This window comes from Sciurus carolinensis, chromosome 4 (assembly GCF_902686445.1).
Source record: "Sciurus carolinensis chromosome 4, mSciCar1.2, whole genome shotgun sequence".
Classification (NCBI taxonomy): Eukaryota; Metazoa; Chordata; class Mammalia; order Rodentia; family Sciuridae; genus Sciurus; species Sciurus carolinensis.
This window is the reverse complement of record NC_062216.1, coordinates 9,486,060-9,513,403: the sequence shown is the minus strand read 5'-3', so window position 1 is coordinate 9,513,403 and position 27,344 is coordinate 9,486,060. Positions and strand designations below refer to the sequence as shown.

The window sequence follows — 27,344 nt, the reverse complement described above, 5'->3', positions numbered from 1 at the left end:
GCTGCGGGCCGGCCGGGCTGGGCGGCTCGGCGCGTCCCGTCCCCCGGCCCGCGCACACTCCGCCCCCGCCCGGACGCATCTCCACCCCAAACTCCGGGCGGAGAACTGTGGCGGCGGTGCGGCGCGGGGATGGCTCTGGGCATCCTGAAGTCGGCGGAGAGGTGGGAAAGGAAAAGTGTTTCTTAGTATTTTATTCCGGAACTGTGTTCGGGTTACACTGTTGGGGCTACTTTGAAAGGCGTCCTCCACCCACTTCGCCCCGAAACAGTAGGTAGAGGTCTCTCGTTATCTTCCTGCTCGGTAAATTCGTAATCGCCGAGCCTTCGGGGGCGTGGGCTGGGGGTCGAGAGTGCTGGGCTGCGAACGCGTCTGCGTCTTGTAGAGGCGGAATGTCGGTTGTGTGCTCGGAGAGAGGACGACTTCATTTCGTAGTCGGAAAAACTGTGGGAAATTGTTTGCGGGGAGAGGGGTGCGCTGAAAGTCGCCGCTGGTGTTTTTCTTCTACCCCACCCTGTTCTGTCTCACATTTGCCTGAAAGCTGGTATGGAAGAGCGAGGAAGCATTGGCTGAGTGCGGGGAAGAATGCACTTGGCAGTGAAGGTACCATACTGTGTAAAGTTGAACGGCATAAAGTGAATTCGGTTTTTATTTAGTCTGAAGCCTTTGCAAAACCTCATGTGTCATATAGGGTAGAATGATGTGACAGGTTCATTTGTCTGGGATCTTGCTGGTCCAGAAACGTTTGCATGCTCTCTGCCTCTCTCCCTTCCTTCCATCCTTTCTTCTTCCTTCCTCTCTTCCTTTTTTATTTCCTCCTTTATTTCTGCCTTCCTTATTATAGTGTTCTTCCTGATGGACATAATACCTCCTGTGCTTTTTTACTTAGTGTGTGCCAATATGGTTGTGCTTTTTTTATCATTTTACTATAAAATGCATCCAGTAAGTGAGAAAGACCTGCATTTTGTTTTTATTTCGCATTAATGCCACAGGTAATTATCACATCGGGTTTGCAGTGCTTTGCAAGGAACTTACTAAAATTGCACAACTAAGTTGCTCGATCTAATTGGATTATAAGTCAAGTTTGGAGAATTTGGTTTTTGAATTTTCTCAATTAAGAGTTTAAAAGGGAAGAGAAGTGCAACAGCCCTTGTTTCTCACAGTCTTTAATATTTAATAACATTACACCGGGAAAATTTAAGATCACGTATATGTTACTTCCTTCAGTCTGAAATACCATTTCTTCAACAGCCCTCTGTGACAGATTTTTAGTGTCATGGAATTTTAAATGACTAAAGGAATTGACATGATTTCTATTTAGAATGTTGAGAAATTAGTGTTTTTACTTATTTGGTCCAGAATTTATCAATTCTTGGATCTGCCACTTATCACTAAGGGACTTTTAGATTTCATAAAAAATGAAAGACATAGATACTCAGGGTAATTTTGTGGTAGGTTTAATAACCTCTGATTTGAAATTTGTGCCATTGGTCATTCATACTGATAAGGGAACTGTAAGCATGAGGTAGCATATATATTTTGATTGACCTGAATAGAAAAAACATGAATATATATTCTAAATTTGAATTTGAACTATAAAAAATGTTGTTTCAAAACTGAACCTTCAGTTTGTTAGACACTAGAATTTCCAGAATTACTTATTTTAAACTTGTGTCTTTACCTGAACTGTTCCTTTGCAAAAACCAGGAAAAAAGAATTCTTTGTAACATAGTGTATATTTTGTTTTTCTGAAACATATACTCTAGTCATGGAATTTAAAAATGTATACTAATTATATTTTAAGATATAAAAAATAAAATGTTAAAAGCTGGAAAAGGAGTGTTTTCTAGCCACCCTTTGCTCAAAAATATATTTTTTTTGTTTTTATCTATACAAATGTAATTTTCACTGGGAAAAGACATCATTAAACTTTTTGACTAACAGTTGGATCAAAATCATTACATGTAAACCAGATCTATTCTTTGTATTCATTGGACTGATTTTTTTTGTATCTTACGCACTGGGGCATTAAAATGATGTAAAGCCTTTACTGCAGGTTAAAGCATAAAACATTCTCAGCATGTGAAAGTCATATGGTTTACGAAAAAAGTGGAAAACCAGGGCATTGGTGCCTGTCCAGCTTAAAATTTCATCCTGTAACTGTAAAGACACATTTATTTTAATGTTATCTCTTCTAAAAATGTTGCCTGTATTATGGGAGGTTGAGAATCCAAACTTTAAAACCAGTGTAGTCAGTTTTGTGTACTGCATAAAGTGAACACTATTTGTGGTTACAAATGTGCATCTAGGAAAGGAGCCTTTAGGTTTATGTTGAATGCCTTCAGTAAGGCTTCATTTTTCCTGCTGGTCAAATTTCAGTCTTGTAGCCCAAATCCTTATTTAAAGCATTAGAAATGAAACTTAATAGCTCATTATTGGTAAGTTTTAAGATATATTGCAACAAATCTTGCATTGTTTCATTCTCGCAGTTTTTGTTGAAAGTGTTGGTTGGAATACCATTGTTTCTTTCAGTATGTGTTGAATTCATTGGTGATATTCATCTTTGTTCTTTTTGAGTCTCCTGTATGTATATTCATTCCACCCCAGTTTTATGTTTCGGAGAGCTACCATTTTTCCTGTAAAAATCATGTTTTCTTTTTCTATTCATTTAATTGTAGCTCTTCTTTTATTTTTGAATGTAGTTTTTAAAATTTGAATTATTTCTCCTGGGAAATATAAATTTATTGTTAATTTTCATAAGTGAAAGTCAGTATAATATTCAACTTTTAAAAATCATAACTTTTACATTGAAAATGTGCTAGCTTTGTTTTGTGTACCTGCTTTATATAATTTTTTTGACTTTCTAAGTCTCACTTTGGTATTCTTGGCTAGATTTTTTTGGTTAACTGCTGGCTTTTACTTCTCAATTTGGTGAAAGCACCATTGATCTAGAGTGTCATATGTGTTCGTCCACACCTGCACTCACATATATACTATAAAGCATCTTAATGTTTCTTTTTATATCAGACATACTGCTCATAAAATACCAACCAGAGCCACAAGCAGCAGTATGCTGTGAATATTGCTTCAACCTGGGAACCAGAGTAACTTCCAGCACATGCTGTCCACATTAGAGAAACTTTGGAGATTTTCAGTATTATTATAAACCATTAATTTGACAGATTCTGCCAAAATATGGTTCTCTGAAAAATGGGAGCTATTGGTTTGAAATTTATTTCAAAAAATTAAGTAATTAATATGTGATTTAGATATCCCCTAAATGGCTCTTACTAGACTTGGAGCCCTTCACAGGGGCAGAGTGAAGATTTTTCAAGTGATTATTTGATGTAAAACTTTTAGTTGGAGTTGCAGTTCAGTGGTAGTGCTTGGATCCCAGTACCATGAAAAACAGCAACAAAAATAACACCTTTTAGTTATCATCTGTTCAAACATAATTCAGTGTTTTAGGTAATTTGTTTTTCTTAACCTTAGGTGAAACAAATTGGAAATTTACTATAAGAATATCTTGAACACTTTCCAAGGACATTAAGTTACTGGAAGGCACTGGCTTTAGCATAGTTTTACCCTCAAAGTGGTAATACACTTGAAGGTGCAGTAAGTTTTTCAAGTGATTATTTTAATATTAATGTAGTATTTTACAGATCCTTAGCCTATAAGGGTAATGTTTTATTTATTTTTAATGTTTGCCAACAAAAGGGGAAAAGGTAATAATAATCTGGTTTAGCTTTGATGTGATCAGTTATTTTAATTTTTTTTTATTGTTAAAACAGGTGGCACCAGACACTTTCCTTTTGAGTGATGAAATGATTATAATCCACTCAAAAGACATTTGGATTTTTCTTAGAGTACTGTTGATGATTAAAATGTTTACTAAATTCTACATACTGTATATATTCTTTGTGTTCAGTGATGATCTACATATGGTGTATTGAAAATATTTAATAACTCTCATTACAACATACATATTAAACAATTAGTATGGAGTTGCCAGGCAACAGTACTTTAATGTATATAGCCTAAATTTTTATAGAGGGACAGTGAAATGCCATGAATACTGCTAAAATAAGGATGACTTGATACTGATCCTATCTACCTTAAGATTTTGATAGAGGCCTGGGGATTGTAGCTCAGTACCTAGCATGTGAAACGCCCTGGGTTTGATTAGCAGTCCTGCAAGTAAGTAAAACAGTACTTGGTTGCTGGGCGGGCATGTTGGCACTCTCCTCAAATCCAAGTGACTTGAGAGGCCAAGGCAGGAGGATTACAAGTTCAAGGCCAGCCCCAACAATTTAGTGAGACCCTATCTCAAAATGAAAAATAAAAAGGGCTGGGGATGTGCTTGCCCCATGGACCTGAGGTACCCAGGGTTTATACCCTAGTATTGCAAAACAAAGACACACCACAAACAAAAACAAGAAAATGAACGTGAAGTGTTTGTCATGTGCCTAGTCAGTAAAGCCTTGGAATCATCCTCACTCCTCATCTAGTTGTAAGATCAAGCTGATTTTGCATTCTCCGTATGTATTCACTTATTTTTATTCTGTTGCTAGTCCCTTAATTCAGGCTTTTAGTATTTCTGAAATATTAGTCTCTTAACTAATCTTTTGCTTTTACTTGTTTTCATTAGTCATTCTACACTCATACCTGAGGGATTTTGCCAAAATAAAATGTGAATTTGATAGTCAGCCATACTTTGCCTATAATCCTTTGGTGGCTCCCCGGCCTTTCTGATGTATCCAGACTTGTAGAGTCATTCCACTAGTGTCCCTTTCAAACAGTCCAAACTTCTGGAGTCATTCTTCCTGTGATCCAAATCCTGGCTCTGTCAATATCTGACCTTGAGCAGGTATTTTAAAATGCCTGTATCTCAGTTTCCTCAGCTATAGAATGGGGGTAAAAATAGTACCTGTTTCATAGGATTACTGTGAACCCTTGGAATCCTGGTAAGTTCCAGTCATTATACATTAATAGGAAATTGTAAAAATTAGTAAAGCAGGAACTGTACCTTTCACCTGGTTTCCCCTGCAGGTTATATCTTACATAACTATAGAACAGGGGCTGGGGAGATATCTCAGTTGGTAAATGCTTGCTTTGCAATCACAGGGCCCTGGGTTCAATCCCCAGCACCGCAAAAAAAAAAAAAAAAAAAAAAAATTAATAATAATAATAATAACTATAGAACAATCTTAAAACTAGGTAATTGGTACAATGTGTGTGTATAGTTCTAAACCATTTTATCATGTGTAGATTATGTACCTATCACCAAAATCAAGATATAGAACTATTCTATTACCACAAAGATTGAATAATTTTCTTCAAAAATTTTATTGTTTTGTCAGTAGAAATAAACATAAAGGTAGTTGTTGGATTAGTAATTTTACTCTTTTGCCTTTGGTTATATTTCAGAAATTATTTTGGCACATCTTGAAAGTTTTTATGAAAAATTCTAATTAAATATTTGTTAGAATTTAAACATTGGCAAGCTTATTTTAAATGTAGAATTATAATATTAGTATCCATTAAAATTCTCTAGTAGCCCAGTGTAGTGGGCATATGCCTATAATCCCACGTACTTGGGATGAAGAGGCAGAAGGATCACAAATTCAAGACCAGCTTGGAAAACTTAGTGGGAACCTGGTTCAAAATAAAATAAAAAGACCTGGGGATATATCTCAGTGGTTGATAGAGTGACCTTAGGTTCTACCTCCAGTACACCAAAAAAAGAAAAATTAGTAAATTTTAATAATATTGACATTTTCTTTGTATAAAATGTATAAGATTAAAATGAATTCAAGACTTATGTGATATATTTCTTACCAAAGAGGAAGTATGTTAATTACAGTCATTCTGCCATTAGTTTGGTCTTTGACAATGTTAATGCAAACTTGTCTGATTGTGAACTTATGTCATTGTTTTATTTTGAACTTGTTCCAAAAAGTAGCTTCAAAGAAAGTAAATTCAAAGATTGTTTTCAGAGAAAGGATCTTTAAAAATAAGGGATGGGGAGAACTTTAGATACTATTATATTGTTAGTTTGGGCACGAGAAAAATCCATTAAGTTAAAGGCTAGTTACAGGGCTGGTTATGATTTGCTGCCTCTTTATCTACTGTGTGGTAGAGAAAATTCTTAAATACCACACTTGTGTGATAATAACAGCAAAGCTTGGTCATGTGATTTTTGCCTCAGAGTTTGAGACAGTTTTTATTTGTTAACACTGATAATTTGCTTTGGAAAAAAGACTAAAGTTTGTTTCATTGGCAAGGATATGATAAATATTGATGGTACTTCTTGGTAAGTCAGATTCATATTTACAGAGACTTTTGGCAACCTGTGATTTAAGAGTTTCTTCTTGGTACAACTTCTTTTCTCTTTGGGCTCATCTGTTTTCACCTTTTTGTTTATTTTGGTATATGCCCTAAAAATATACTTTTTTTTTCTTTTTTGGTACTGGGGAGTAAACCTGGGGGCTTATCCACTGAGCCACATCCCCAACTATTTTGAGACAAGGTCTCTCTAAGTTGCTTAGGGCCTTGGTGAATTGCTGAGGTTTGCCTTGAACTTGCAGTCATCCTGTGTCAGCCTCCTGAGCTGCTGGGATTACAGGTGTAGACCACTGCACAAATGTGTTTGTGTGTGTGTGTGTGTGTATTGTTTTGTCACACACAGACAAACCCTATTTTAATTAGGACTCTTTCAGCTTCAAGGAGAATCTGTTGTAGGGATGCAACTGTTTTGCGTTAATGAAGAACAACTAGAACTTGTGTAAAAGAAAGAACTGCTGGGAATCTGAGAAGCGAGTCTCTCTGCCTGTCATTCTAGGGATATATGGTTTCTTGTTTCAGCTTCTCTTTCCATGTTTGTTTCATCTACGTTTCTCACATTCCCCTTCCATTACTATTTGCCTTGCCCTAGTTTTTCATAGTCTCTGCTTCCCCACAGCTTTGACTCCTAGGTGAATTTGGTTTGCTGTGGTACTGATTTGAACTGTTCTTTCAACTAAAGCTTACCTCTTACTGGTGACAACATTTTTCTTTTAGCTCAGTTGACAAGAAAGAAATTCAAATGCATTGTGCATTGTAAGACCATGAGTTAGACTATCTCTATTCCATGACCTTGGCTATGTGGGAGCAGAGCGCATTTTATATATGGCTAATTTTGGGTGCTCTATATGTGGAGTTCTCTTGTAGGGATTGAACAGGGCACTCACACATGTCAAGTTTGGCAGTGCATATTGAGTTACTCTGTGGGCTACAAAGATGACTTGTATTTAATCCTTCAAGGGTCAAACAGTTTGCAGAAAATGGCAAAAGACTTCCTCTGTAATTTACTATTGATCTTTTATGTTAGTCAACTCAGGCAATCCAGTGAGATGACAGAGTAGGTTTGTAGTACTAACTAGGATTAAGGCAGGAGAATCAGAGGTCACACAGGAGACACAGTTGTATTTTCTCTACAATTTGGATCATAGATCTACTAAAGAAAGCAATGAAAGTATCCAGAAGTCATTATTTTAGGAGCCTAGTTACTACTGTTAAGGAGCATCCCTTTTTGAATAAGGAGTCCTCTCCCCCCCCAATTCTTTCTCATATCAAGTAGACAATCTGTTGTCCTATCATTGGGGCCCAGAGATCTTAGGAGAACTCATTTCTTCACTATTCTAGTAACTAGAATATTTTCATACTCCCATTCTATACAATGACAACTGTTGACTTAGAAAATGCCATTATCCCAGATAAGCTTCCATGTTAGGTCAAGAGTATGTTTTTGATTTCTACTTTAGAGGCAGTAAACAGGATTTCAGATAGTAAGACTATCTGTGATAACAAGCATCTTGTTCTATACTGATCTGGCTACCTAAGAATTGACATTGGATCATACCAGTGTCTAGTCAACACCATATATTTAATAGAAGCACTGTAATGTCAGGGAAAATAACTAAAACATTTTTTTTCCGTGTCAATATTGGTGTTAATGTGGATTTCAGGGCTAAAAACTTCAAACAGGTCTTGCTTATGTTACCAAACCAGGATTGAGGTTTTTTGAAATAAGCATAAATCAAGCGTAGGCAACTAAAGAACCTAGAATAACTGAGTGAGATTATGAAAACCACAGATAAAATGGTTGGGGAGTCAGAAAATTCTGAGCACATCATGTGCAACAGAGGAAGGCAGTGGATCTCAACTTTTATGCAGAAGAATTGTCTAGAAAAATATTAAAGTTTTAGTTCGCTGATTTCTATCCCCAGATTCCTACAGATGAACCTAGGAATGTACATCCTTCATAAGCATACCAGATAATTCTAATTGATGTAGTCCTCAGAACACTTGGGAAATGCACAAACAACGTAGTATCTTCTGAGAGCCAAATATAGTATGTTCTTGGTTCTTTAGTAGTCTCAAATATTTGCTTGTAATTTGGAGTGTTTTCTCCTCCCCTTAAATGTATCTGCCTTGTTTTAAATAATGTATATCCATCTTCTTTAGTTGCTTGTGTCTCTATACTGTGACTTGGGATATGTTTTGGTTATAAATGGTTATTTTTGGTTGAGCATGATTATGCTATTCTTTTTTTAATAATTAAAAATGTTTTGTAGTTGTAGAAGGACAGAATGCCTTTATTTTTTTGTTTATTTTTATGTGGTGCTAAGGATCAAACCCAGTGCCTCACTCATGCTAGGCAAGTGCTCTGCCACTGAGCTACAACCCCAGCCCTGATTATGCCATTCTAACAGTTTAATGCCCCAAACATCTTATCTTCTGTTACAGCATCAGCTCATTTTCTTAAGCCATACGTATGTTTGTGTGTGTGTACACAAAATACACACACACACACACACACACACACACACACACATGAACATCACCCATCTGGAACCTTTGCACTCATAAATTAATTCCTCACTTTTTAAAAAGAGCTATCATCATTTTTCTCACTCTTAATTACTTCTAGAATATTGAAGCTGGTTGAGAACATGAACTTTGGAGCCAGATTGTTTTGGTGCAGATCTGATTTCCACTAGTTATTCTGTAACTTTGTGTAAACCTCCATGTGTCAGTTTCTCAACCTGTAAACTGAGGATAAATAATAGTATATTCATGTAGTAGGATTTTTGAGAGTATACAAGGAGCATTTGCAGGGTGCTTAGAATAATGGTTGGTACAGATTAAAATAAGATACAGTTTTTTATAGATCATCCATTGTACTGTGCTTCTGTTTACAATGTATTTATTCCTCTCAATCTGTAGAATTCTCATATTGCAAATAATCCCTTCCAGCTAATTTTTTTTTTTGTATATTTTCTTTTCAATTTTCCTTTTGTGGGTCTTCATTGCAGCATTTGGTGTAAATACTTGTGTCCCCATACTTAAAATTCTTTCTGTTGAGGTCTTCCTTTTATCATTCTTTTCCTTTCTTGTTAAAATTACCTGTGGTCTTTGTTTCTAGATTTGAAACCTTTAAATCACCCTTTAGTTCTTTCCTTTTCATGATTTCTCTTTCTCATCTTCCCTTCTTATTTGTCAGGGATCTGCTGATTCTTTTACTGTCACATCTGTTAGGTCATTCTCTGTTCGTATATCGTTGCAATCTTTATCCCTTCTTGAGATGATTGCAGCAGGAAAACTGGCCTTTCTACCCCTTCTCTGTTCCATGGTGCACAGTACTCTTAGAATAATTTTCATCAAACTTTTCATCAAGTAATGCAAGAAGTTACTCTTAGTTCAGGTTGTGTTATATGCCACTTTTTAATCCCTGTGCTTTTTAAAGCTTCTCTAACGTTTTCTTTCTTTCCTTACTAGCATCCTATTCCTAAATGTGTTTTCCGTCTTATAATCAAGTATATTACCTTTCCTCTATGTTTTTAGCTTTTTTCTTGGTATTTGCCTCTTTACCCATTTATTATGCTTATGTTTTCTCTTATCTTGCCAGCTGAAACTTTATTCTTTTTTTTTTTTAAACTTTTACTTTATTTATTTGCTGAGGATCAAACCCAGTGCCTCACATGTGGTAGGCAAGAGCTCTGCCTATTAGCTACAGCCTTAACCCCTAAAACTTTTCTTAAAACCCAGTTAAATCCTTCTGTATGAGGAGACATTTTTCTTTTTTTAGATTTAAAAATTTTTTTATACATGTATATAGGATAATAATGTCTGTCTCATTTTATCGTCCTTCCCATCCTCTTCTCACTCCCTATCCTCCTCTCACTCCCCTCTGCATAATCCAAAGTTCCTTCCTTCTTCCCTACCTAAACCCACTATGGATCAGTATCCCCCCATCAGAGAAAACATTCAACCTTTAGATTTTTGGGATTGGTTTATTTCACTTAGCATGATATTCTCCAGCTCCATCCATTTACCTGCAAATGCTGTAATTTCATTCTTCTTTAAGGCTGAATAATATTCCATTGTACCATATTTTCTTTATCCATTCATCTGTTGAAGGGTATCTAGGTTGGTTCCCTAGTTTAGCTATTGTGAATTGAGCTGCTATAAACATTGATGTGTCTGCATCACTGTAGTGTGCTGGTTTTAAGTCCTTTGGGTAGAAACTGAGGAGTGGTATAGCTGGTCAAATGGTGGGTACATACTGCTTTCCAAAGAGGTTGCACCAATCTGCAATTCCACCAACAATGTATGAGTGTACCTTTTTCCTCCACATCCTCGTCAACACTTATTATTATTATTGCTTGTATTCTTGATAATTGCCATTCTGACTGGAGTGAGATGAAGTCTTAATTTTGATTTGCGTTTCTCTAATTGCAAGAGATGATTAACATTTTTTCATGTTTGTTGATCGATTATATTTCTTTTTCTGTGAAGTGTCTGTTCAGTTCCTTAGCCCATTTATTGATTGAGTTATTTGTTTTTTTGATGTTAATTTTTTTTTGAGTTCTTTATATATCCTGGAGATTAGTGCTCTGAGGTGTGTGTGGTAAAGATTTTTTCCCATTCTGTAGGTTCTCTCTTCATGTTGTTGTTTCTTTGCTGAGAAGAAGCTTTTTAGTTTGAATCCATTCCATTTATTGATTCTTAATTTTACTTCTTGCACTTTAGGGATCTTGTTAAGGAAATCAGGTCCTAAACTGACATAAATGACTTTTTCTTCTGTTAGGTGCAGGTTCTCTGTTCAAGTGCCTAAAAGTCTTTGATCCACTTTGAGTTGATTTTTGTGCAGGGTGAGTGATAGAGGTTTAATTTCATTTTGTTACACATGGATTTCTAGTTTTCCTAGTACCATTTATTAAATAGGCTATCTTTTCTCCAACGTATATATTTAGCACCTTTGTCTAGTATGAGATAACTGTATTTATGTGGATTTGTCTCTGTGTCTTCTATTTTATACCATTGGTCTACATCTCTGTTTTGGTGCCAACACCATGCCACTGTTGCTCTATAATATAGTTTAAGATCTGGTAGTGTGATGCTTTCTGCTTCTCTTCTTGCTAAGGATTGTCTTGGCTATTATAGGTCTCTTATTTTTACAAATGAACTTCATGATTGCCTTTTGGATTTCTATGAAGAATTTCATTGAGATTTTAACAGGAATTGCATTGACTGTTTAACACTTTTGGTAGTTTGGCCATTTTGACTATTAATTCTGCCTATCCAAGAGGATGGGAGATCTTCCCATCTTCTAAGGTTTTCAATTTCTTTCTTTAGTGTTCTGTAGTTTTCATTGTAGAGGCCTTTCACCTCTTGTTAGATTGATTCCCAAGTATTTTATTTTCGTTGGTGCTATTATGAATGGGGTAGTTTTTCCGATTTTTCTTCCAGTGGATTTGTTGCTTATGTATAGAAATGCATTTGATTTATGAGTATTGACTATATCCTGCTACCTTGCCGAATTTGCTTATGAGTTCTAGAAGTTTTCTGGTGGAATTTTTTGGATCTTCTAAATATAGAATCATGTTGTTGGCAGATAGTGATAGTTCAGGTTCTTCTCCTATTCATATTCCTTTAATTTCTTTCGAGGAGACAGTTTTCAATGAAAATTAACACACAGTAGGAGTTGTTTGCTTTCTTCTAGAAGCTGGTCTCAATTCTAAGTCACTAATATAACTTTTTATACTTATGTCACCTTTTAAACATTTTAGTTTTCATATACTTTGTATGAATTGGATTCTGAATTGAAGTGTTAGGTCCTTGAATGTCCTGTTGACTTGCCCCTTCTGCATTCTTTCCCCTCCCACTTTTATTTTCAGTTTCTTTATTAATTCTCAATCATCTAACCAATATTGATTATTATGTAAGATGTAGGAAGCTCATGGTTTGGTTTTGATAGGGTAAGAAAGAAAACTCAATGAGGCTTAGGTCTCAATTCTGCACTTATTATTCTTGCTTCAGTAATTTCTCTGATCCAGTATCCTGAGTACTAAATAGATAACCAAGTTCCTGAAAAGTAGTTTTGGCTGTAGAATCCTGGTATTAGTGACAGTGGTTAGGAATGATTAGATAGAAAAGTATTGATAAGGTAAAAATTTTAGGTTCATTTTCTTCTGAGGGTAAGCTCTTCTCCCAACACCTGCACACAAACATTCTTCCTTTACTACTGCAGTAGGAGATCTACGGACTTAAGAATTGGAATTACAGTTATTATATTGAAAAGAATGCAAACAATAAATTTATAAAATAACAAGTTGTCCACTCCACTCCACACCAGGTATTCTCATCTCTTTCCCATAACAACCACCCCAAAACTTGATGGCATAAAACAACCACCTTTTTATTATTCTCTCTCAGGATTACAGAGGCTGAGGAAGCCCAGTTAGATGGTTCTCACTCAGAATCTCATGTAGGGACAGTCTCACAGTGCTGTGGTTATCTGAGCTAGACTCAGGCGCCTGACAACGCTCAGGTGGGGAGAACCACTCAAACAGCTGAGTGGTGGGACAACTGCATCTGCTTAGGTCTCTTCCTTTCTCTGTGCCGGGTGTGTGTGTGTGTATGTGTGTGTTGAACCTCTCTAGTGTGATGGCTTCAGGTAACTGTACTTGTCACATAGTACCTGAGAGTTCCAAAGGTATGTATCCTGGGAGAGAAAGAAAGCCAGGCATATTGCTTTTTATGACACAGCCTTGGAGACTTCAATGTTACTTCCACAGTATTCTACTCATGTACTCCTTCATGGAGTTCTGCCCAGATTCAAGAGCAGAGAACACAAACTTCACCTTTTGATGGGGCTAGTGGCAAGGTTCCTAAAGAGCATGTATGATGAAGTATTGTTGTGGCAATTATGGAAAATGCAGCCTACCATACCAAAGATAATGGTATATTAATAATTTGGTTTACTTTCAGGTATTTTTCTTTGTGTGTACAAATTGTATTCCCTAGTGCCTACTTGGTAGTGGCATAATGCTACAACTTATTTTTTTATTTAATAGTGTATAATGATTGAACCCAAGTCCTTCTGATAGAACTCCTCCCTCCCTGCAAAAAATATATCTGTGTGTGTGTGTGCACATGCATATACACAAGTATATTTGCTATTCTTCCAACCATCTGTGAGTTTTTTCTTTTAACTCCTTTTTTCCCTTGGCTCCTTTTTACCTCACTCTGACCTACTCAGTAATCCTGTGGTTCTGTCTTAATCTCAGAAAAAGGGAAGAGATGAGAATCATTGTATATAAAGTAAGACTTGTTAATTTACTAAAGGATTTTTTTTTGTTTTCTTAAATATAGAAAAGTTATCTTTAGTGACTTAAACTAGTAGTAATCAGTTAATAAAAACAATTTTGATATGGTCAAAATCATTAAAAACTGTTTACTTAAATATGTCACTTAAATCAAAATATATACATATTCATGTACCCATCAATTGATACAGGGCTGTGACTTTGGACTAATCAGGGACATTTGGCAATGCTTGCAGACATTTTTGATTGTCACTACTGGAGTAGGGTGCTGTTATCATCTAGTGATAGCAAAGCCAGAAATGCTGCTCAGTGCTCTTAAACTCATATACCAGTATCTTCCCCCACCAACAAAGAATTCTCCCATCCAAATGCTGGAGTCAGAAAGCTTAGGACCAAGGCCTTTTCTTTGGTCTGTCAGTTCATGGATTGGCATGCTACCTCACATTTTCACACATAAACCATACCTGTAATTTATCATTTGTGATTTCAAGTTTTGATTCCTTTAAAATATAGGAAAACCTTAAAGATACTTTTTTTTTTTTTTTTTTTTTTTTTGCGATGCTGGGGATTGAACCCAGGGCCTTGTGCTTGCAAGGCAAGCACTCTACCAACTGAGCTACATCCCCAGTTCCCTTAAAGATACTTATAATCTGTGAGTCATACATTAATTTTTAAAAAATTTTTTCCTAGTCATTTATAGTAGTCTCATCTACATCCAATTCAGTAGCACTTTTTAAAAGTAAACCATCTTAAATTGTACTAAAACACTTAACCCATTTTTCATTACCTTGTTTTTATACAATAAGTCTTCATACTCCTATCTTGCTAGTTTAGATAATGTATAATTAAATCCCACAATTGCAAGAACAGTTGGAATATAGTAAGAGAACAAACCCACACTTGGTTGACACACAGTGAAATATATGAGGTAGTAGTCTAATTATTGTAGAAGGGGAATACAAAACATCCGTGTGTGGATATATATATTTTTTTTATTTTTTTGATACTGGAGATTGAACCCAGTCGCTTAGCCACTAAGCCATACCCCCACCACGACCTTTTTGTTTTAAATTTAGCTTAGAGACAGGGTCTTGCGAAGTTGCTTAGGGCTGGTTAAGTTGATGAGACTGGCTTTGAACTCTCGATCCTTCTACCTCAACCTTCTGAACACTCAGTCTAGTGCAGAGGCACACAACAAATCATGGATTGCACTGGATGTTTTAGGAGATTCCAGTCTGCTCATCATTTCTCTGGGATCTTAGGGCTTCTACTTTGGTTCTGATCTTCCAGCCGTTCGCTGACCATTGAATTATGAAGCATCTTTCCTAGAGATCTGTTAAGTAATATGTGTGTGCTTGGTTATCATATTGCCTGAGTTTAATTCATTGACAGACATTGGGGACATCACATTGTATAGTTTGTAAATGTGTTTTACACTGATTTGAATGTTTTATATTAATTTCCGAATGAAAATAGGAATATGTTGTTTGGTTTGTACCAGCTTACCTTATTTCAATTTATCAGAACTTTCCTAGAACCATAACTTGTTAAAGTTCCAAGACCAAGTTTTTCTTCAAATTCAAACCTACTTTTTTTTGTTAAGGGAAAAGGAAGGACATTGACATGAATCATATGTAGTTTGAATTTTCTTTCAAATATAAACTTGAAAATCTGTTTATTAAAACAAAAATAGACTACCATCTATTAAAATCTGGATTATGCAGAAGGCCTTTTAAAATTTAGTGTTAAATGTAACACCAGAGTAGCTAGGCATTTTGAAAGCATGTTTTAAAAAATGAGTTGAACAAGATATTTGATCTACCAGTCTTCGTGAAGGCCAATTTTAGGATGATGGGAAAAGCCTGTCAAATGTTTTCCAAATTATCTTTGGTAACACGTTGTTTTTAGTGTTTTTTTTTTTTTTTTTTTTTTTTTTTTTGTTGTTGTTTTTGTTTTTTTTGAGATGGTTTCCAACTATGTTGCCCAGGTTAGGACTGAACTAATAGGCTCAAAAGATCCTCCTGCCTCAGCCTCCTTAATAGATGAAACTATGAGTGTGTACCACTGAAGCTGGCCTAACATGTTGTTTTAGAAATCTCAGCTGATTACTTTGTAAAATACAATAAAAATAACTAGAAAAATTTAATGGGAAAAAATCCAAAGAAAATTCAAGGTTTAAGTCTCAGTGTTTTATTATCAGATTGAGCAGATATAACATTACTTTGTCAAAGTGCCATTAAAGTTTCTAAACACTTTCTAAAAATTTTTTTAGTTGTTGATGTACCTCTGTTTTATTTATTTATATGTGGTGCTGAGAATTGAACGCAGTGCCTCAGATATGTGAGCAAGCATTCTACCACTGAGCCACAAACCCTGCCCTAAACACTTACTTTTAATTTCTGTAATTGCCTACTCACGGGCCAGTTTCAAACAGTAACAGTGCCCATGGATTGGGTGTTGGTCTGCAGATCACACTTTGAAAAGTACTCTTCTAAAATATACAGATGCTACAAATGCTGTGTTAGGAGCCATTCCTAGTTTGGGAAGTTCTCTTTCAACAACTGACTCTACTCCTTCAAACAATATACAGGAACCTGATCTGCCTATTTGCTGAGAGGGCCTCTAATGAAGACCAAAACATGACACTGGGAGCCTTATTTAAAAGAATGTTTAGCCAGGTGCAGTGTTGCAGGCCTGTAGTCCCAGCAGCTTTAGAGTCTAAGGCTAAAAACGCAGGATTACAAGTTCAAGACCAGACTCAGCAACTTACCAACATCCTGTCAAAAACAAAACAAAACAAAAAGGAATGGGGATGTGGTTTAGTGGTAGAGTTCTCCTGGGTTTAACTCCCCATACCACACACACACAAAAAAAAAAAAGAAAGAAAAAAAAAGAAAAGTTTATTGAGGTATTAGTCCATTTTTCATTGTTATAAAAATATACCTGAGGCTAGGTAGTTAATAAAGAAGAGGTTTATTTGCCAGGCCTGGTGGCACGTGTGTAATCCCAGTGACTCTGGAGGCTGAGACAGGAAGATTACAAGTTTGAGGGTACTCTTAGCAATTTAGATGAGGTAATTTAGTGAGGCCCTGTCTCAAAATAAAAAATGACTAGGATATAGCTCAGTGGTAAAATAACCTCTGGGCTCAATTCCCAGTACTCCCCCCACCCCAAAATAAGAGGTTTATTTAGCTGACAGTTCTGTAGGTTCAAGAGCACGGCCCTTTACTGAGTGTCTAATGGCAGATGGCATCCCACTGATGGTAGCTCATATGTAAGAGTTCACATGGCCATACTGGAAGCCAGAAAGGTCTGCTTTTGCATAAACTTATTCCTGGGGCCCTACATCCCTTTGAAGGGCAATGCCTCCAGTGACCTAATTACTTTACTTTAGGCCCCACCTGTTAAAGTGTCTGCCACCTTTTCCTCTGCTCCACTGGGGACCAAGCCTTCAACACATGAACCCTTGGAAGACAAATTTGTCTTCAAACAATAGCAGGTGGTGTTTATGTACCATAAAATTCACCAGTATTAAGTATATAGTTCAAAGACTTTAAGTGAATTTTCTGATATGTACAAAGTATACTACAGTCCAATTTTAGGAAGATTTTCATCACCTCAGTAAAGATACCTCATACTCTTTTATAATTAATTCTCATTTTCATCTCTAGCCCTAGATAAACACTAGTCGACTTTTTTTTTATTACACACACACACACACACACACACACACACACATTTTAGTTGTAGATGGACACAATGCTTTTATTTTTTATTTTTATGTGGTGCTGAGGATCAAACCCAGTGCCTCACACATGCTAGGCAAGTGCTCTACCGCTGAGCTACAGCCCCAGCCCCACCAGTTGGACTTTCTGTGTTTATACATTATCCCTTCTGGACATTTCATGCAAATGGAATCGAACAGCATATGATCTTTTCTGTCTGATCTCTTTTTCAACTTAGTAAAATATTTTTGAAGTTCATCCATGTTGTAGCTGAATTTGTTCATTAGCTGATGTATATTTGGATTGTTTTAGGTTGGAGGATGTTATAAATAATGTTAACATGACATTTGCACATAGCATTTTATGTAAACATGTTTTAATTTCTTTTGAATCAATACTTAGGAGTGGAGTTATTGGCTTTTATGGTAAATTAAAGTTTAATTAATTAATTATTTTTGTGGTGTCAGGGATCAAATCCAGGGTCTTGCATATACTAAGCAAGTGCTCTGCTACTGCCCTACTCCACCCACAGCTGTGTTTTAACTTTTTAATAAACTTCCAGGTGTTTAGTTTTCAGCCAGTTATATATTAGGGTTGCAGTTTCTCCACATCCTTGTCACCACTTGTTAGTGCCATTTTGTTTATAGTCATTCTAGAAGGCGTAGTATCATATTACATTCTCCTAATGACTAATGATGCTGAGCATCTTTTCATGTGTTCTATGGCGGTCATATTCTTCTTTGCTGAAGTATCTCTTCAGGTATTTGCCCATCTTATGGTTGGGTTGTTTGCTATATTACTGAGTTGAAAGAGTTCTTTATGTGTTCTGGTTATATGCAGTATCAGATATATGATTTGCAGATACTTTCTCTTAATCTTTGGTTTTCCATTTCTTTTTCTCTCCCCCCCCCCTTTTTTTCTTTTAATGTATTTTGAAGTGAGAACCTTTCAACTCTCGCTAAAATTTGTGCTGCTTTTTAAAAAATCACAGAGACTAACAAAATAGACCAGTGACAGGGTATCTTACTCGGTCTTCAACCCCGTTTCAGAAAGTATTTATAATAATCTTTTTTGTTTGCTTGCTTGGTGATGCTAAATGACTAAGTTTTTCAAATCTGATATTTTGGCGGATGTGTTGGGGGAACCATTTGGCTACTGTACCATTGACTGATAATTCTCAATCAGTCAGTGTCTTAAATGGAAACAATAAAAAGTGACTCTGGCTTATTTAAAAGTAAATTTGTGTGGATGTTAGGAACCACTCAGAATTGCTAGAAGGACTTACAGGTTGTAAGAAAGAACCAGGTTGTAATGGATATATATATATCTCACAGTTTCTTTATCCATTCATCAATTGAAGGACATCTAGGTTGGTCCCACAGTCTGGCTATTGTGATTTGAGCAGCTATGAACATTGATGTGGCTGTATCTCTATAGTATGCTGATTTTAAGTCCTTTGGGTATAGGCGGAAGAGTGGGATAGCTGAGTCAAATGGTGGTTACATTCCAAGTTTTGTAAGGAATCTTCACACTGCTTTCCAGAATGGCTGCACTAATTTGCAACCCACCAGCAATGTATGAGTGTACCTTTTTCCCCACATCCTGTCCAGCACCTGTTGTTGCTTGTATTCTTGATAATCGCCATTCTAATTGGGGTGAGATGGAATCTTAGGGTAGTTTTGATTTGCATTTCTCTTACTACTAGAGATGTTGAACATTTTTTCATATGTTTGTTGATTGCTTGTACATCTTCTTCTGTGAAGCATCGGTTCATATCCTTAGATTGGGTTATTTGTATTCTTCGTATAGAGTTTTTTGAGTTCGTTATAAATTCTGGAAATTAGTGCTGTATCTGAAGTATGAGTGGCGAAGATATTCTCCCACTCTGTAGGCTCTCTTTTCGCATTGCTGATAGTTTCCTTTGCTGAGAGAAAGCTATTTAATTTGAATCTGTCCCAGTTATTGATTCTTGCTTTTATTTCTTGTGCTATGGGAGTCCTGTTAAGGAAGTGTGATCCTAAGCCAACAAGTTGAAGATTTGGACCTACTTTTTCTTCTTTAAGATGCAGGGTCTCTGGTCTGATTTCAAGGTCCTTGACCCATTGTAAGTTGATTTTTGTACAGTGTGAGAGATAGGGGTTTAGTTTCATTCTGTTGCATATGGATTTCCAGTTTTCCCAGCACCATTTGTTGAAGAGGCTGTCTTTTCTGCATTGCATATTTTTGGCACCTTTGTCTAGTATGAGAAAATTGTATTTATTTGGGTTTGTGTTCGTGTCTTCTATTCTGTACCATTGATCTACCTGTCTGTTTTGGTGCCAATACCATGCCATTTTTGTTACTATTGCTTTGTAGTATAGTTGAAGTTCTGGTATTGTGATACCCGCTGCCTCACTCTTCCTGCTAAGGATTGCTTTAGCTATTCTGGGTTTCTTATTCTTCCAGATGAATTTCATGATTGCTGGCTCTATTTCTGTGAAGTACATCATTGGGATTTTAACTGGAATTGCATTGAATCTGTATAGCACTTTTGGTAGTATGGCCATTTTGACAATATTAATTCTGCCTATCCAAGCACATGGGAGATCTTTCCATCTTCTAAGGTTTTCTTTAATTTCTTTCTTTAGTGTTCTGTAGTTCTCCTTGTAGAGGTCTTTCACCTCTTTTGTGAGATTGTTTCCCAAGTTTTTTTTTTTTTTTTTTTTTTTTGAGGCTATTGTGAATGGGGTAGTTTTCCTAACTTCTCTTTCTGAGGATTCATCACTTATGAATAAAAATGCATTGGATTTATGAGCATTGATTTTATATCCTGCTACTTTACTGAATTCACTTATGAGTTCTTAAAGTTTTCTGGTGGAATTTCCTAGTTCCTCTAAATATATAATCATGTCATTAGCAAATAGTGAAAGCTTAAGTTCCTCATTTCCAATTTGTATCCCTTTAATTTCTTTAGTCTGTCTAATTGCTCTGGCTAGAGTTTCGAGGACAGTGTTGAATAGAAGTGGTGAAAGAGGACATCCCTGTCTTGTTCCCGTTTTTCTCCATTAAGAATGATGTTGGCCATGGGCTTAGCATAAATAGCCTTTACAATGTTCAGGTATGTTTCTACTATCCCTATTTTTTCTAGTGTTTTGAGCAAGAAGGGGTATTGTATTTTGTCGAACGCTTTTTCTGCATCAATGGAAATAACCATATGATTCTTATCCTTAAGTCTATTGACATGATGGATTATATTTATTGATTTACAGATGTTAAACCATCCTTCCATTCCAGGGATGAACCCCACTTGATCGTGGTGCACGATTTTGTTAATGTGCTTTTGGATACGGTTTGCCAATATTTTGTTAAGGATCTTTGCATCTGTATTCATCAAGGACAGTGGTCTAAAATTTTCTTTCCTTGATGTGTCTTTTCCTGGTTTGGGTATGAGGGTGATATTAGCTTCATAGAATGAGTTTGGTAGGGTACCCTCCTTTTCTATTTCCTGGAATACTTTGAGAAGTATTGGAAGGAGTTCTTCTTTGAAGGTCTTGTAGAACTTGGCTGAGAATCCATCTGGTCCTGGGCTTTTCTTGGATGGTAGGTTTTTAATGGCTTCTTCTATTTCATTGCTTGATATTGATCTGTTTCAATTGTGTATGTCCTCCTGGTTCAGTTTGGGAGGAGCATATGTCTCTAGAAATTTGTCAATGTCTTTGGTAGTTTCTATTTTGTTGGAATACAGATTTTCAAAGTAGCTTCTAATTATGGTCTGTATCTCAGTGGTGTCTGTCGTGCTATTTCCTTTTTCATCACGAAGTTTAGTAATTTGAGTTTTCTCTCTACTTCTCTTTGTTAGTGTGGCTAAGGGTTTGTCTATTTTGTTTACTTTCTCAAAGAACCAACTTTTTGTTTTGTCAATTTTTTGAATTCTTTCTTTTGTTTCAATTTCATTGATTTCAGCTCTAATTTTAATTATTTCTTGTCTTCTACTACTTTTGCTGTTATTCTGTTCTTTTTTTTCTAGGGCTTTGAGCTGTAATGTTAGGTCATTTAGTTGTTGACTTTTCATTCTTTTCTGGAATGCGCACCATGCAATGAATTTTCCTCTTAGTACCGCTTTCATAGTGTCTCAGAGATACTGATATGTTGTATCGTCATTCTCAGTGACCTCTAAGAACTTTTTTATCTCCTCCCTGATGTTTTCTGTTATCCATGCTTCATTCAATAGCATATTATTTAGTCTCCAAGTGTTGGAGTAATTTCTGTTTTTTATTTTGTCATTGATTTCTACTCTCAGTCTGTTTTGATCTGATAGAACACAAGGCAATATCTCTGTTTTTTTTGCATTTCCTAAGGGCTGCTTTGTGACATAACATGTGGTCTATTTTCAAGAAGGTTCCATGTGCTGCTGAGAAGAAATTGAATCCGCTCGTTGATGGATGGAATATTCTATATATGTCTATTAAGTCTAGGTTATTGATTGTGTTATTGAGTTCTATGGTTTCTTTGGTTGGTTTTTGTTTGGAAGATCTATCTAGTGGTGACAGTGGTGCATTAAAGTCACCCAGAATTATTGTGTTGTGGTCTATGTGATTCCTGAAATTGAGAAGGATTTGTTTGATGTACAGGGATGCACCATTGTTTGGGGCATAAATATTTACTATTGTTATGTCTTCCTGATTTATGGTTCCCTTAAGCAGTGTGAAATGTCCTTCTTTATCCCTTCTGACTAACTTTGGCTTGAAGTCCAAAGTTATCTGATATAAGGATGGAAACCCCCGCTTTTTTACTGAGTCCGAGTGCGTGGCAGGTTTTTCCCCTCCTTTCACCTTTAGTCCATGGATGTCTTTTTCTATGAGATGAGTCTCTTGCAGGCAGCATATTGTTGGGTCTTTCTTTTTAATCCATTCTTCCAGTCTATGTCTTTTGATTGATGAGTTTAGGCCATTCACATTTAGGGTTATTATTGAGATATGATTTGTATTCCCAGTCATTTGGGCTTATTTTTGGTTTTTAAGTTGGCTTGGTTTCTCCTTTGAGTGGTTTTTCTCTAAGGTAGTTCCTCCCTTTGCTGACCTACATTGTTGTTTTTCATTTACTCCTCATGAAATATTTTGTTGAGAACATTCTGTAGTGCAGGCTTTCTATTTGTAAACTCTTTGAACTTTTGTTTATCATGGAAGGATTTTATTTCATCTTCAAATCTGAAGGTTAGTTTTGCTGGGTATAGAATTCTTGGTTGGCGACCATGTTCTTTCAGAGCTTGAAATACGTTGTTCCAGGCCCTTCTAGCTTTTAGAGTCTAGATTGAGAAGTCGGCTGCTATCCGTGTTGGTCACCCCCTATATAATCTGATGCTTTTCTCTCGTGGCCTTCAAAATTCTATCTTTACTTTGAATGTTAGGCATTTTCATTATAATGTGCCTTGATATGGACCTGTTGTGATTTTGTTCATTTGGTATTCTGTAAGCCTCTTGTATTTGATTTTCCATTTCATTCTTCAGGTTTGGGAAATTTTCTGAATTTATTTCATTGAATAGGTTGTTCATTCCTTTGGTTTGTATCTCTGTGTCTTCCTTAATCCCAACAATTCTTAAATTTGGTCTTTTCATGATGTCCCATCGTTCTTGGAGATTCTGTTCATGATTTCTTACCATCTTCTCTGTTTGGGCAACTTTATTTTCAAGATTAATTATTTTGTCTTCATTGTCTGAGGTTCTGTCTTCCAAGTGGTCTAGTCTTTTGGTGATGCTTTCCATTGAGTTTTTTATTTGGTTTATTGTTTCCTTCATTTCAAGGATTTCCATTTGTTTTGTTTTGTTTTGTTTTGTTTTGTTTTTTTGTTTTTGAGACTCTCTCTTTGTTGAAATGATCTTTCGCTTCCTGCAGTTGCTCTGTCAGCTTATTGGTATTATCATTCATTGCCTGCATTTGCTCTCTTATCTCATCCTTTGCTTCGCGAATCATCTTAATCATGTATAATCTGAAGTCCTTTTCTCACATTTCTTCTAACATACTGTCATTGGATTCTATTAATATAGAATCTAGATTTGTTTGGATCATTTTCTTCCCTTGTTTTTTCATGTTGTTCATGTATCTTCCCCTCTAGCAATGCAGATCTGGGGTATTGCAGATTTCCCCCTATAGGTTTATAGTGGCCCTATAGGTTTCCAAAACCTTTTCTTTAAGTGGAGATTAATATTAGCAGTACCCAATTCAGACACTATGCAATCCTAGATCAAATAGCCCCTATGAGGACAATAACAAAATTGTCATAATAAACAGAATGAGTTAAAATATTATCTTCAGTAAAACAAAAAGATTTGCAAAAAGGTCTGCAGTTTCTAATGGAGGACAAAGAGGATGCAGAGGGATGTAGAATGTAGCTGTTAATGGGATAAGAAAAGAATATACAGAAGTTCTAGATAATAGAAGGGGTGAGAGTGTAATCAAAAGAAATTGGATTTTAGCATGCAAAAAAGGGAGAGAGACTCTGAGGGAACAGGTAAACAAAAGAAAAAGAGAGCAAGAAAAGTTAAGAAATAAAAACTTAATATTTTCAATAAGGAGAAAAAAGAAAATCTACAGTATAACAGTCATATAATAATGAAACCTCCCAGTCTTCAGTAGCCTGATGCATGAGAGGTACCTGACATTGAGTTTCAAGTCTCCAGCAGGCATCACAGGATGGGATTTGCCCCACCTAAAGATCAGAGTTCCAGCTTCCAGGATTATCCAAGATGGCTGCTCTGGCTTCCAAATGTGTTGGCAAATGGGGAGCTGCAGCTCAGGGTGTGGATGTGGTCAGCTGGAGGTCCTGGAGGCAGGATGCCGTTGGTCAGGCAGGGTTCCTGGAGTTCGGGTGTGTTTGGTGTGGTTGCGGGATCCTGGAGGCCGGGTGCAGTCTGGAGTCCCAGTGATAGGGCGCAGTCAGTTGGTCTGGGTGTCCTGATGGCAGCGAGCAGTCAGTGGATGTGAGGGTCCCAGAGGCAGGGAGCGATTGGTAGAGCTGAGGTCGCCTGCTGATGGGGCTCAGTCAGTCTGGCCAGGGGTCCTATGGGGACTGGCTGTTGTCTCAAAATGGCGGCAGCCACGTGTAATCAAACACGTGAACTGTAACAGTGAACTTCCAGGCAATAGCAGGCAACTGGTGCTCCACTGGCGGTCAGTGATCAGTTTGCCGAGTGTTATCGGAGGATTGGGAGGTAAACCTCCTGCGTTGGGTGATGGATAGGTGTAAGGCAGGTGATGGACAGGTGAGAGGTAGGCAAATGGTGGATGATAGGCGCCTGCCAGTGAGCAATTTGCACTCAAAAAAGGCATCGATATGCTGGCAGACTGCAGGTGGTCACAGCAGACAAATGGGGTAAACAGTAGGGGATTGATGAGCAGCAAAAACTGCCCCACCGAGAAACAGATATCCTCTGCTTGAAACCGGAGTTATGGAGTGACAAAGAAGGCAGCCTCCCTCTCTTTTTTCTGCTTTTAACTGGGGAATTGCTATTTTGCAAGGGAAACAAATATATGAACACATGCTTTCATTGTTCTTGATCATGACAAATGTCTGTATAACATTTAGCTTAACAGACTGTGAACCATAGCACTGTAGGCCACCATGCCAGTTGATGTGGCAATGAAAACCATTTAACTTCCTAGCTTAGGTAAGTGCTCAGTAACATTTGCATTAAAAAATGAATATGAGGGCTGGGGAGATAGCTCAGTCGGTAGAGTGCTTCCCTTGCAAGCACAAGGCCCTGGGTTCAATCCCCAGCACCGCAAAAAAAAAAAAAAAAAAAAAAAAAAAAAGAATATGAGGTTTTCATTTCAGTGGAAATTTCTTTTTCTCTCACGAAATCTACTTCAGGAACCTACTTGTAAAAATTTATTTTATTTGAAAACCGTGTTATCCTTTACTTATAGTGAAAATGAAATACTATAGAAAAATCAGTAAGTGTATTGTAAACAGGTACAAATAAGGTGAAAGAACTACAAAGAAAATCTACTGAACACATTTTCATTTATCCAATAGAAGAAATATAGCTGGACTAGAGTATAAGTAAAGAGGCTTTCAGTTGCAAAATAAGAAATTCTGTGGACGCTAACTTTAAATTACAGTAGTAATTTATTCATTTATGTATCTGAAAAATTTAAAGAGAGTTGGCTTCTGGAACAGTTGACCCAAAGATTGTAAAATGTCATCAGTAATCTTGTATATTGTTGTGTTGTATTCTTTTGTTTTATTTTGTATTCTCAACTTCCTGTAGCAACTCTGTTCAATAGAAATCTAATGCAAATCAATCTTTACATTTTATTAACTACAGTTTAATAAAGAAAAATAAATTAATTTTAATAATATTTTTCATTTTATTCAGTATGTTCAAATTATTGCCATTTCCACATGTAATCAATATAAAAATTATTAGTGTGATATTTTACATTTTTTTTCATGCTGAGTCTGAGGGTATTTTCCATTTGGACTAGCCACATTTAAAGGTACAGTAACCACATGTGGCTATGGATACTTGTTGGACAGTATAGTTTTAGTTTCTGCCTTGTCTTAAAACTGACACTCTTTATTTTCTAAATTTGGTGCATTAAGCAGCGTTGTGTGTTTTCTGCAGAGTTATATGTTTTCTTGTTCATATTTTTAGGAGAAACTGTAGCATATTTTAACTCCCTTTTAGGTGAGGGAAAACTTATTATCTCTCAGCAGACAATCCAACAAATTTCATTATGTGTTTTGCATTTTATCATCATCCATGGGCTCTGTGTTGTGGCAAGGAGGATGAGATATACTGAATGGTATATGCCAGGTAAGACCTACCTGTAGGGATGTTATCCAATATCTCCAAGATTTTTCCCTATGTTTTCTTGTATTAAGTTTTACAATTAGGTCTGTGATACATTTTGAGTTAATTTTTATAAAAGATTTTAAGTATGGGTCAAAGTTAAGTTTTTCACTTATGGATTTCTCTGTGTTCTAACTCCATTTATTGGAAGACAATCCGTTCTTCATTGAATTATCTTTGTGCCTTTGTCAAAATGGTTTCAGCCATTCACCTTTGTCTATAAATACAAATTTTGAAGTTAGTTTATCAGTGTATATGATAAGTTCTAGGATCTTGATGGGGGTTGTTCTGGCTATTAGAACATTTTGCAGAGAATTGTTTTTTTTTGTAATTGACATATTAAAAATATTGTCTTCTTGTCCATGAACACTATGTATTTGTATTTATTTAAATTATCTTTGATTCTTTCCATCGTTTTCCATTTGTTGTTGGCATAGATTTTTGTGCGTCTATTTTGTTAGATTTTTATATCAGTATTTCATGCTATAGTACTGTTGTAAATGGTAATTTAAAAAAAAAAACCTGAATATCTATTTCGTTAGCATGTAGAAAAGCCATTTAATTTTTTTGTTGTTCTTGTATCTAGCAGACTCCCTAAATTCTCATATTTGAAGGTGATTTTTTTTATTAGAAACCTCAAGATTTTCTACATGACAATCATATATATCATCTAGGGATAGCAATTACTTTTTCTGTATGACAATCATATCATCTATGGATAGTATTACTTTTTCTTTCTAGCCTGTGTTTTTTATTTCTTTTCTCTCTCCTCTTACTATATTGGCTATAAGACTTCTGGTATGATGTTGAATAGTAGTGATTAGAGCAAACAAACTTGCCTTGTTTTCCATGTTAAGGCAAAAGCATTTCATCTTTCATTATTAAATATGATGTTAACTTTTGGGATTTTATAGATGCCATTTATCAGTTAAAGGAAGTTATGTTCCTATTTTGCTCTAAGTTTTGGTTATGAACAGTAGTCTCATTTTTAGCTAATGCTTTTTCTGCATCTATTAAGATGATTCTTAGTCTGTTACTTTGGTAAATTATATCAATTGGTTTTTGAATCCTGAATAAACTGATTATCTTTCATATATAATTCTGGATTCAGTTGGCTATTGTTTGGCAGAGGATTTTTT

General features: G+C 36.1%; 1 protein-coding gene and 1 non-coding gene across 13 annotated transcripts in view; one reads left to right on the top strand and one right to left on the bottom strand.

The window, feature by feature from the left end:
- The window catches only part of Hmbox1 (homeobox containing 1), a 167,412-nt gene that overhangs the window by 783 nt on the left and 139,285 nt on the right, over positions 1-27,344 (top strand). The gene's annotated exons all lie outside the window — the stretch shown is intronic.
- Trnaa-ugc (transfer RNA alanine (anticodon UGC)) lies at positions 14,203-14,276 on the bottom strand. The gene has a single exon. It is a non-coding gene; the product is annotated as a tRNA-Ala (tRNA).